Genomic DNA, 13,299 nt, shown 5'->3' with positions numbered 1-13,299 from the left:
TGACAGAATAATGTGTGGAAGAAAAGGGGCTACTTATGTGACTGCTATAAATTGCTTGGGTTGTGTTCCCCCTTTCAGAATGCCCCACACTACAAGATGTGCATTTGTCGAAGCTCTCCATATAGCTTGGAGTGAATATCATTCCTTCCCAAACATGATGAAAGAAAACTAAATATGTGGCATCAGAGAAGATCATATTTTTCACCCTTCCTCCTACAATGAATGCTAATCCACTAGAGGTATTTTGGAACAGGGCTTAAGACTGTGTGAGATACAGCATTTTACAGTAGGAAAGCATTTGTGGTTCAGCCACTACCAGGGGGTTATAAAGTGGCACAAGATAATTATTTATAAAGAGTACTGGTTCATTAAGCTGAGTGGCATGTTGGCGCTAATGTCCATAAGTGCTGTGCAGTGGTTTGAGTGTTCGACTAGGATGAGGAGATCCTGAGTTCAAATCCTCACTCACCCATGAAGGTCACTGGGTGACCTTATGCCAATTATTCTCCATTAGATACCCAATCTCATAGGGTAGTTGTGAGAATAAAATGGGCAACAGAACATATATGCCACCGTGAATGCCTTGGAAGCAGGGTGGGATAAAAATGTAATAAATAAATGAGCAAGCCACCAATGCAAACCATCCACTACAAAAAAGAGCAAAGTGACACAGTGGGCTGATATGCATACAGCTGTACAAATGCTAGTGCATAAAAGTTACAGCACACTGCACAGCACATGTCCATATAGGTGGTTGAGAATGTGCCTAAGCCGCCTGAGACTCACTCCAGCACCTCTCCTTTGGTAAGTTACATTCCTTCAGCCTTAGTGACTCCAAGAAGAGTCACTAGAATAAAAGAAACATTTTCAGTCCAGGTAGAGCAATCAACGCAGAGGTGTAGTGATGGCCACCAATTTGGTATCACAAAATGTAGTGATGGCCACCAATTTGGATGGTTTTAAAAGGGGGCTAGACAAATTCCTGGAGAAGACTATCAATGGCTACTAGTCCTGATGGCTAAGTGCTACCTCAAGTATCAGAAGCAATATGCTTATGTACACCAGTTGCTGGGGAACATGGGCAGGATGATGCTGTTGCCCTTGTGTCCTGTTGTGGGTTCCAGGTCACCAGCCACTGTGTAAGCAGAATGCTGGACTAGATGGACCCTTGGTTTGACCCAGCATGGCTCTTGGTATCTCCTTATGTTCCTCTGGGCACAATCCTCAAAACTACCCAAAGGAAGATGGCAAAGGCAAGTGGAAGAATTTGTTCCATTTCCTCACACGTGTCATTGCTTGCATGCTCAGAGTGGGCAGGAGAGCAGGTAGTGACAGCAAGGAGAAGTAGCAGTGACGGGAGGCTCTGAACATTGACAGTGAGTCCCTGGAGGGGTGTGGGCCTCAGCAGGTGCCCGACGATGCAGACCTCTGGTGCCATCCCTGAATCAGGCTGGATGAAAGCAGAGGAAATGGGCCTGGCCACTTCCCTTCAGCCACTTAACAGGCAGAATGAGTGCTGTGAGGTCCCTCAGACTTGTGCGAGAGGGTTCTGCTTTTCAGCCCTGAGAACTGAGCAGCAGACACACAAACTGCTGCAGCAATGGTGGTCCTCTTCATTGAGGCCGCAAATTAGCATTTGTAAGAATGCTCATTGGCATATGCTAAAGCTGAACTGTTTATACAATCATTTATTACGTGACGACAACCCCCAGGCTCATTTCTGCCTCTGATGTATTCAGGGCTAAATTGGAAGCTGATTAATCTTGAAAAAGAGCCAATACTCCCTAGCAAAATCAGTGAGTGTTGATTTAGCTCTCTTTTCTGTTAGAATAAATAACAATGTGAACAAAAGCTGGGCTGTTATCATGTATAGAGAACAGGCCTGGTCACGTTTCTTGGGGGGCGGGGTGGGCGGGGTGGTTGTCCAAATTTGGGGGAACATTTCAGCTGAACCCCCAAAGCAAAACAAAAGGGATGGTGTGAAACATATCAGGGATGGGGTAAAATGATTTAGGGGAGGGGGATTACAATGCCCAGCATGAGGAGTTGGTTTCTTAGTCTTTTCTTTCTTTTTCTTCTGCTTCTTTTAAACCTTTATAAAATACATTTTAAAGCCACTTGCTTTGCTCGTGCACCTCCACCATTACTCCTTCCCAGAGTGTCCTGTAACGCCCCTTATTACCAGTCAGATACCAAGTTAGGCAAAACCATACTCATAAGCCTATTCACAATAATCAAGAGCACCAAGCCCGTAACAGCAGAATCCATTCCAGTTTCCACTTTGGACTTTGAATAAATTGACATTCGTTTATTCCAGGCTTTACCAAAATTATCAGTATGAACTAGAACACAGAAATTCTGCCCCTTCCAAATAACAACCACTAAGATGACACCTGAACCCAGTACACAGCCATTTCATACATTACACAAAAGTAGATCAGGGTTTGCCATCATGTACACTCAATAACAACCCAATCAGCTATTAACCTATAAACCCTTTCATGGGTTGAGGACAGAGTATCTGAAGAATCACCTCTTCCCTTATCTTCCTGCCTGTGCCCTGAGATCAATAATCAGAGACCCTGTGCCAATACTCTCCAATGCAGCTGGATGCACCTGATCTCGGCTGATCTCGGAAGGTAAGCAGGGTCAGCCCTGGTTAGTACTTGGTTGGGTGACCGCCTGGGACTCAGGCTTCCTGCACTGAGCAGGGGGTTGGACTCGATGGTCTTGTAGGCCCCTTCCAACCCTAGGATTCTATGTCTATGTCCGTAAGTGCCCCCACACAGTGAGATTCAGATTCGGTAGGTGGCTACTTGTGAGTGGGCCATTTCTGTGGTGGCCCCCAAATGATGGAATACTCTCCCCAGAGAGGTCTACCTAGCACCTACTTTGTTGACTTTTCGCCATCAGGCACTTTTTATTTTCCCAAGTCTTATAAAAGAATTTTAACTGCTACTCGTGTTATTTTTAATAGTATTTATTTATGACATTTCTATACCACCGAACAGCTGAAGCTGCCTGGGTGTTCACAACAATTAAAACCATAAAATACAAGATGCTGAAATACAATTATCAAGTTTAAAACTACAGTACAAAATAAAAATAACCAAATAAATCCTAGCAGCAGGGTAAGAATTAAAATAGAGTAACAGATGTAAAACAACAGAAACCGAAAGACTAAAATGCCAGGGAAAATAAGGTCTTCACGTGGCACCAAAAAGAGCACAATGTAGGTGCCAGGTAAGCCTCTCTGGGAAGATACTAGATTCAACTCTGCTTTTTAAAAACATGTCCCCATATTTTTGCTGCTTGAATATTTACCTCTTTAAAATGTTTTTAAATTGCTGCTGCTTTTAGAACTTAAACAAATACTTTAATGTGTCATTGTTTTTACCAGGGTTTTTGCATTTGCTTTTATTATGTATGTCTCTCTGAAAGGTTCGGCAATAAAGTGATTCATACATTGAAAATAGTAAGAATAAGATTCTGTTTGCAGATCACCTTTGTTGGTTCTTGATTAAAACACCTTTCCAAACCATCCTTTTGATTAATAATATACTTCACTTCTTTCTTTCTTTCTTTTTCTTTCTGTACTACTCCTTTGAGTTCAAGAATCAATTCAAACATCATTCTTTCATTTTTAACAAACAGTTAAGCCAGAAAGTACAAAATTTGAAAGTAGTTGAGTTATCCACATATCCACGAATGGTTACCAGTTGTTGGCAAATTCAAAGCAATATTGTCCTCCTGACTGGTTTTATATGGACCATGTCAGATTCTTTGCTTCATACGAGTGCAGGCAGCTTCTGGGCCTGCAATCTTTGGCCTACTTATTGCTCTGGAGGAGCTGGAAAACAAACACAGCTTTGGTTCAAGTCAGTGCTAAAAGCGTCATGACCAAAGCTGCAAAGCTGGGTGGGGCATGTGGATATGTGGAGGTAGGAGGGGGTCACTTTTGTAAATGCAAACCCACAGGTTTTTAGCCACAAGAAGACCAATGTGTCACTAGTTTGCACTGTAGCCCCTGCGCTTTTCTCTAAATCTTTTGCTGTCTTTCTGCTTTCAAATACTTCCCGGTTAGCACTTGCTGTACAGGTCTGTGACCTTTTTTCGAAACTTTTTCTTTACGAGTTTATTTTGGCTGCTCCGAGGCATTCGTAAAATTCCTAGGGAACTGGAGGTTTTAAGCAAGCCTTGTAAAAGCAAAGGAAGGGAGGTAGGAGAATGGGTCAGGGAGGAGAGTTTTCCATTACCATGTCACAGACTCCCTAATGGGAGTCCTACACCTTTCAAATCCTTTTTGAAGCAGCAAGCTTCTGAAAAGGAGAGAAAAGGAGAGCAAATTGCATGCAGTGGCTTCTATTTCTCACTTGTGGTGCAGCAGGTCCAGACCCTGAGCAGATAGCGCGCACTCTCTCTCTCTCTCTCTCTCTCTCTCTCTGTGTGTGTGTGTGTGTGTGTGTGTTTGTCTTGTCAGTCATTCTTCTGGAGCTTTTGGTCTTCTCAGCAGGTCAGCAGAGTTGGTGAACAGCTCAGAAAGAACAGGGCATCTGAAACAAATTAGATCTGTTATAGCCACCCAGAGACCGATGATGGATGGAGGTCTGTATTTACAGCAAAACTAATTGGCAACATACACAGACATCCCCCCCCCCAAAAAAAGTATATTATTTTGCCAGACTTCAGAATCACTGGGACAGTTTTATAATTATAGAACATTACACTGCTTGAGATTAAAAAAAGAAAGAAAGAAAAAGAACAGTGAAAGTTTTCAATCTAATAAAAACATTTGACTGGAGAGTTAAAAATAACAGGGAGCCAGGAGTTTGAATTGGAATTGAGTTTTATTCATGGACTTTTCTTGGCAAAAAATGTTTCCAATTATAAAACGATTCAGAAAGTGCTGCATTAATAAATGCTCTCCCATCCTCCTCTATTAGAGGAGGCTGAGATTTTTGTCAAACTTCAGTGGATTAAAGAGTGTTTGTGTGGAAGCAATGGATAGTTATTAAAACATAATTTAATATAACCTATATAGCACATGCACACACACACGCACACACACACGTGTGTGTGTATCCATATATCACAAAGTCTATTGCACAGCAACATTTAAAACAATATCAAAATGTTGAGTTTGAGTAAGCTACTGATTTTTAAAAAGAGCTCTTCTTCCAGCTCTCAACAAAGAGCAAATGCAAACAAGGCTCTTTGGCTTTTATGTCATGGGATTGTTGCTAGATTTTCTAAAATGCCAGAAGAAGAAGAAGAAAAGGAGGAACTGAAAAGGTATAATAAATGAGTGATGTAACTTGTTGCATGGTTTAATCCATGTTTACCAGGGACATATTTGTGTACTGTAAACAGAAAAACACCAAAGGAATTACTGGATGCCAAAGGGAGCACCCCCTGCAGAGAGGTGCAAAACACCATGTGAAGACAGCTTGCACATCTTACCATAAGGGGAGATGTGCAATGTCTACATTATGCATTACAAAGAAAAACAGAACAGGAAATGTTGCTCTACTATTCGAGGGAGGAGGATGAATTATTTCCTTGTACTGAAATAACCTACCTCTTAAATCTTATATATTTGTAAAAGAATATAAAAAAGGCATAGTATCAATGGTTAGTGTTAATGCTTAGATTGAATAGATATTGCCCCTACCTGAAGTCAAGTTACCGCTAAACACACTTATATCCAAACACCAGTTTTTGTTTTTTAAGATCAGGCTGTCTTTCTTCAGTTTGTTTTCCCGATAGCCCAATAGCCATTTACCCTGGAATAAATGGATTGACCCCTTCATGGATCACTGCCTTGTTGTGGCGAAGGGGCTTGCGTAACTCAGTGAAGCCATAAGCTATGCCGTGCAGGGCCACCCAAGACGGACAGGTCATGGCAGAGAGTTCTGACAAAATGTGGTCCACTGGAGAAGGAAATGGCAACCCACTCCAGTATTCTTGCCAAGAAAACCCCATGGAACGTATCACAAGGCTAAAAGATATGACGCCGGAAGATGAGCCCCTCAGGTCGGAAGGTGTCCAATATGCTACTGGGGAAGAGCAGAGGGTATTTCCAAGTAGCGCCAGAAAGAGTGAAGCGGCTGGGCCAAACCCGAAAGGACACTCAGCTGTGGATGTGTCTGGCGGTGAAAAGAAAATCCGATGCTGTAAAGAACAATATTGTTTAGGAACCTGGAATGTCAGATCAATGAATCAAGGTAAGCTGGAGGTGGTCAAACATGAGATGGCAAGATTGAACATCGACATCTTGGGAATCAGCGAACTCAAATGGACAGGCATGGGCGAATTTAATTCAGGTGACCATCATATCTACTATTGTGGGCAAGAATCCCTTAGAAGAAATGGAGTAGCACTCATAGTCAACAAAAGGGTGGGAAAAGCAGTACTGGGGTACAATCTTAAAAATGATAGAATGATCTCAGTACGAATCCAAGGCAAACCATTCAACATCACAGTAATTCAAGTCTATGCCCCAACCACTGAGGCTGAAGAAGCTGAGGTTGATCGGTTCTATGAAGACCTACAACACCTTCTAGAACTAACACCAAAAAAAGATGTCCTCTTCATCATAGGGGATTGGAATGCTAAAGTAGGAAGTCAAGAAATCACTGGGATAACAGGCAAGCATGGCCTTGGTGTACAAAATGAAGCAGGACAAAAGCTAATAGAGTTTTGCCAAGAGAACATGCTGATCATAGCAAACACTCTTTTCCAACAGCACAAGAGGCGACTCTACACATGGACGTCACCAGATGGTCAATATCGAAATCAGATTGATTATGTCCTTTGCAGCCAAAGATGGAGAAGCTCCATACAGTCAGTAAAAACAAGACCTGGAGCTGACTGTGGCTCAGATCATGAGCTGCTTCTTGCAAAATTTCGGCTGAAATTGAAGAACGTCGGGAAAACCACTAAACCGTTCAGGTATGACCTAAATCATATCCCTGATGAATATACAGTGGAGGTGAGGAATAGATTTCAGGGATTAGACCTGATAGACAGAGTGCCTGAGGAACTATGGACGGAGGTCCGTAACATTGTTCAGGAGGCAGCAACGAAATCCGTCCCAAAGAAAAAGAAATGCAAGAAAGCCAAGTGGCTGTCTGATGAGGCTTTACAAGTAGCTCACGAAAGAAGGGAAGCGAAAAGCAAGGGAGAAAGGGGAAGATATACCCAACTGAATGCAGAGTTCCAGAGAATAGCAAGGAGAGACAAGAAGGCCTTCTTAAATGAACAATGCAAAGAAATCGAGGAAAACAACAGAATGGGAAAGACTAGAGATCTCTTCAAGAAAATTGGAGATCTCAAGGGAACGTTTTGTGCAAAGACGGGCATGATCAAGGACAAAGAAGGCAGGGACCTAACAGAAGCAGATGAGATTAAGAAGAGGTGGCAAGAATACACAGAAGAACTATACAGGAAAGATCTGAATGTCCCTGATAGCCATGATAGTGCGGTCACTGAACTTGAGCCGGACATCCTAGAGAGTGAAATCAAGTGGGCCTTAGGAAGCATTAGTAACAACAAAGCTAGCGGAGATGACAGTATTCCAGCCGAGCTATTTAAAATCCTAAAAGATGATGCTGTTAAAGTGCTGCATTCAATATGCCAACAAATCTGGAACACTCAACAGTGGCCACAAGACTGGAAAAGGTCAGTTTACATTCCAATTCCAAAGAAGGGCAACGCCAAAGAGTGTTCAAACTACCGCACAATTGCGCTCATTTCACATGCCAGCAAGGTGATGCTCAAAATCCTACAAGCTAGGCTTCAGCAGTATGCGAACCGAGAACTACCGGAAGTACAAGCTGGGTTTCGAAGAGGCAGAGGAACTAGAGATCAAATCGCCAACATTCGCTGCATCATGGAGAAAGCAAGAGAATTCCAGAAAAACGTCTATTTCTGCTTCATTGACTACGCTAAAGCCTTTGATTGTGTGGATCACAACAAACTGTGGCAAATTCTTAAAGTGATGGGAGTACCAGACCACCTTACCTGTCTCCTGAGAAACCTGTACAAGGGTCAAGAAGCAACAGTAAGAACCAGACATGGAACAACCGAGTGGTTCAAAATTGGGAAAGGAGTACGACAAGGCTGCATATTGTCCCCCTGCTTATTTAACTTATATGCAGAGTACATCATGAGAAATGCCGGGTTGGATGAATCAGAGGTCGGAATTAAGATTGCCGGGAGAATTATCAACAACCTCCGATATGCAGACGATACCACCCTAATGGCAGAAAGCGAAGAGGATCTCAAGAGCCTCTTGTTGAGGGTGAAAGAGGAGAGTGCAAAAGCTGGTTTGAAACTCAACATTAAAAAAACGAAGATCATGGCATCTGGCCCCATCACTTCCTGGCATATAGAAGGGGAAGAAATGGAAGCAGTGACAGATTTTACTTTCTTGGGCTCCAAGATCACCGCAGACGGTGACTGTAGCCATGAAATTAAAAGACGCTTGCTCCTTGGGAGGAAAGCTATGGCAAACCTAGACAGCATAGTAAGAAGCAGAGACATCACCTTGCCGACAAAGGTCCGTCTAATCAAAGCTATGGTTTTCCCAGTAGTAATGTATGGCTGTGAGAGCTGGACTATAAGGAAGGCTGAGCGCCGAAGAATCGATGCTTTCGAACTGTGGTGCTGGAGAAGACTCTTACGAGTCCCCTGGACTGCAAGGAGGTCAAATCAGTCCATCCTAAAGGAAATCAACCCTGAGTGCTCATTGGAAGGACAGATAATGAAGCTGAAGCTCCAATATTTTGGCCACCTAATGCGAAGAGAAAACTCCCTGGAAAAGACCCTGATGCTGGGAAAGACGGAAGGCAAAAGGAGAAGGGGACGGCAGAGGATGAGATGGCTAGATAGCATCACGGATGCAATGAATATGAACTTGAGCACGCTCCGGGAGAGAGCGCAGGACAGGAAGGCCTGGCGTGCTATGGTCCATGGGGTCACGAAGAGTCGGACACGACTGAACGACTGAACAACAACAACAACAACAACAACAAATGGATTGAAGATTGCACTTGTACACTTTTGTACTAGGATAAAATATTACTGTTATATGGTCATAGGCTTTGCTTAAGTCATCCATCATCTCATTTGACTGAACATGACAATTTTTACAACCTGTCTACTCTCATTCTCATAAGCCTCCCTGAGCAGTCCACACCCTTTACTTTGGGGGATTTTTTTTTTAGGGATGTATTAAAGAGAGCCTTATTCTTTCTTAAAATTTGCTGGCTCATCTTTGGCAGTGTGAATGGGTCTTACAAGCATATGGAAATTAATTTAGAGTTCTTGTAAGGCTACTTTGCACAGACCAACCAATACAAAAGGCTCTTAATAGTTTCTATAGAAATGAGAGACTAGGTTTTCTTCCAAAGGGGAATTCCTGCTTATGCCTTATGGTTAATGCTGTTGCTGCTTCTTGGTTAAGCTCTCCCTCTCTTTCTCTGTCCCTCTCCCTCTCTCTTACTCTCTTTTCTGGATCTGGGAAGCTGTGCCTTGTATAAACAACTATCAGAAAGCACTGGAGTATGTGAACACTTAGTTCTGCTGAAAACACAATCATTGTGTTATTCCAAGTTGATGAAAACACCCTCTGCAGTTTTCCCTCGCTAGGTCCACATGCCAATCAGCGTTTGTCAGTGATATAATTTTCTCCCATAAACACAACCTTTGTACAACTTCCACTCAGAGTAAATAGACATAATTCCCAAACCAAATAACGCACGTCGAAGGGAAATGGAGATTATACAAGGGGGGCAAAGAGGAGGAAAGTTACATGAGAATAGCTCTAATTGCAATTGTATGTGTGTAAGGAGGCTGGGGGCGGGAACCTCTTCTTAGGAATCAGGCAATGGAAGGGGGAGCTGGTTTATTTCTTCACACTGCAAAGAAACTGGTTAAGGCAAATATTTGGGGGAAACGTTTTTATGCTTGTTGATGGTTTGAGACCACCAGGAATTGCTGAAAGAGGGATTGAGGCTGTTTATGGGACAAGGAAAACATTTGTGTTGCTGACCTATCTAGTAGGAAATGGGCAACATGCATTGTTAAGAGAATGTTGTTTCCTCTTCTTTATTCTTTTGGCCTGAGGGCCTAAATGCTCTCCCACCCCCACCCCTTTTTTTCCTTTTCAGAATTAGAATGTAGGTATCTCTAGGGGAATTCTACCAAATGCAGGATATTGATTTTAGAAAGAAAAGTATATTTTGATCCTATCTAGTTCAGGATTCTGTTCACACAGTTGCCAACCAGCTGCCTGTGGAAAGCTAACAAGTAAGACATGAGTGTCCTGCTCATGTTTCCCAGCAACTGGTGTACATAGGCATACTGCTTCTGTGGTTCCCCCTGCCCGCCTGTCCATGAAATTTTATTTTATTTCAAAATAAAGTTAACAAAATAAAGGCAACAAAAAGAAGAAAATATCCTCCTGTTACTGTAGGCAGCATATAGCCACCAGGACTAGTAACCACTGCTACCCTATCCTCCATGAATTTGTCCAATGCCCTTCTAAAGCCAACCATGTAGGCCTGTGCTGTTCTATCAATTTGGGCCTCAGCTTGTCCTTTGAACCGCCTGCAAAAGAATGAAACCAGCTCACTTGAATAAGTAGCATTACAGCTTAAGCAGGTATAGTGTTGTTGTTGTTTTGTTTCTAACAGGCTCCTCAAAATGATGCCATTTTGGAGGGGAAAAAATCATGTTCAGATGGTGTTCTGGCTTCCCACAAGCAACATGCATGCCCATTTTCACCCGCATACTAAATGTTGACTTCAACTGCTAAAATGTTTTATAATATATATGCATGGCAATCATAAACATATAAAAATATTATGGGTTGGATCCAGGTTTAGTCATTAAAGTCAATGATACTTGAGTCATGACTAACAATTCCCATTGATTTCAAAGGGTCTCCTCTAAATCTACAATATTTTATCATTTTTTAAAAAAATAATGTTGTGTTTTAGGGTATTAGTCTTTGTGAACTGCCCATAGAGCTTTGGCTCTTGTGCAGTATAGAAATGTAATTCAAAAAATAAAAATTAAGTCTGACTAAGTCTGGATCAAACCTTTTGTGTGTACATAGACATGTATCTCCAGGTATATCATGTTTGCAACCCCTGAGATAATCATGTTTAAGGGCCAAATTTCACCTTACATTATTCACACTTTTAAATACTATGCTTAGAGTGGCCACTTTGATTCTGAAGAAAAAGCTGCTACAGGGCCTCAATGCCGAACGTGCTCCTGGTTGGATAGGAGTCTTGAGCCAGTTTCCTGCTGAGAATCTCCCATTGCACGGATTTTCGACAGAAAATTGCATGGGGCACTGATCTCTATCAGGAGCGTGTTTGGGGTCAGGGTCCCATACCTGCTTTTTCTTCAAAATAACAGTGGCCAATTTAAACATGCTTTTAAAAAAGCATGAATAATGTAATGTGTCATTTGGCCCTACATTAAGGCCAAATCAGATGTGGGGTTATTCACACAATTAACGTTTGCATGATTATTCTATAAGCAAACAAATAGTGACTGTGGACTGTGGGGTGTGTGTGTGTGGGTGGGGGGGCTTTAACCATTTGATCCTGATATGGTCCTGATCAGAATCCTTACTGGTACCTCGTGAGGAAAATAGTAGCCTCACAGGGGAGAGGGGGAAGTCCTGATTGGGACTGTGGCAGGGGCAAAGGGTTGACTCCCTCCCTATGCTGAGATCTCATCTGGATTGGGCTCCCAATGCAGCTGCTATTTACTTTTTTTTAGCACACAATTGTCAACTGTGTGAATAATGTAACATCTAGTTTGATTCTTGGTGGTACATAATGTGATGCTGGAGAATGTATATTGATTGATTTTTATGGGATTGTTGATTGCTTTCTGCACTAAATTATTGTTTATATATGTGTGTGTGCGTGTCTGTGCTATCTGTTTTTATGTTTGTATGTAAACAGTTTTTATATTATGTACAATATTGTACTTTTAAGGGTTTTAATTTTTGTAAACTGCCCAGAGAGCTTTGGCTATTGGGTGGTAAAAAAAATGTAATAAATGAATTAATGACATGATTGAAACTATGGAAAGGTGGTCTATAACTATTAGAAATGAATGTAACCATATGTGTTCCAACTATACTTATTTTTTTCTGATTGTGGTCCATAATATCCTAAAACCAAACTAAACACAAAAAGGGAGGACAGTTCTGTTCCGTCACCCTAGTCCTAATAGTCCTTTTCTCTGGTGCAAAGATTTTTAATCATCATCTTATGATGATCATGTTGTTGTTGTTCAGTCGATAAGTCATGTCCGACTCTTTGTGACCCCACGGACCATAGCATGCCAGGCCTTCCTGTCCTGCGCTCTCTCCTGGAGTGTGCTCAAGTTCATATTCATTGCATCAGTGATGCTATCTAGCCATCTCATCCTCTGCCGTCCCCTTCTCCTTTTGCCTTCAGTCTTTCCCAGCATCAGGGTCTTTTCCAGGGAGTTTTTTCTTCGCATTAGGTGGCCAAAATATTTGAGCTTCACCTTCAGTATCTGTCCTTCGAATGAGCAGACAGGGTTGATTTCCTTTAGGATTGACTGATTTGACCTCCTCGCAGTCCAGGGGACTCGTAAGAGTCTTCTCCAGCACCACAGTTCGAAGGTATCAATTCTTCGGCACGCAGCCTTCCTTATAGTCCAGCTCTCACAGCCATACATTACTACTGGGAAAATCATAGCTTTGATTAGATGGACCTTTGTCGGCAAGGTGATGTCTCTGCTTCTTACTATGCTTTCTAGGTTTCCCATAGCTTTCCTCCCAAGGAGCAAGCGTCTTTTAATTTCATGGCTACAGTCACCGTCTGCGGTAATCTTGGAGCCCAAGAAAATAAAATCTGTCACTGTTTCCATTTCTTCCCCTTCTATATGCCAGGAAGTGATGGGGCAAGACGCCATGATCTTCGTTTTTTTAATGTTGAGTTTCAAACCAGCTTTTGCACTCTTCTCTTTCACCCTCAACAAGAGGCTCTTTAGATCCGCTTCGCTTTCTGCCATTAGGGTGGTATCACCTGCGTATCTGAGGTTGTTGATAATTCTCCCAGCAATCTTAATTCCGACCTGTGATTCATCCAACCCGGCGTTTCTCATGATGTACTCTGCATATAAGTTAAATAAGCAGGGCAACAATATGCAGCCTTGTCGTACTCCTTTCCCAATTTTGAACCAATTGGTTGTTCCATGTCTGGTTCTTACTGTTGCTTCTTGGCCCTCGTACAGGTTTCT

General features: G+C 42.3%; 1 long non-coding RNA gene across 1 annotated transcript in view; it reads right to left on the bottom strand.

Moving 5' to 3' along the window:
* Window positions 1-2,972: 2,972 nt before the first annotated feature.
* LOC146348193 (uncharacterized) overlaps window positions 2,973-13,299 on the bottom strand; it is a 36,551-nt gene continuing 26,224 nt past the window's right edge. The window contains exon 3 of the long non-coding RNA XR_014789920.1: window positions 2,973-4,553. This is a non-coding gene — a long non-coding RNA (uncharacterized LOC146348193). The remainder of the gene's footprint in view (window positions 4,554-13,299) is intronic.

This window comes from Heloderma suspectum, chromosome 4 (genome assembly GCF_057233095.1).
Source record: "Heloderma suspectum isolate Gila_16-S chromosome 4, 16-S_ref, whole genome shotgun sequence".
NCBI classification, from domain to species: domain Eukaryota; kingdom Metazoa; phylum Chordata; class Lepidosauria; order Squamata; family Helodermatidae; genus Heloderma; species Heloderma suspectum.
Note: the sequence above shows the minus strand (reverse complement) of the source record. Positions and strands in the feature narration are given on the sequence as shown.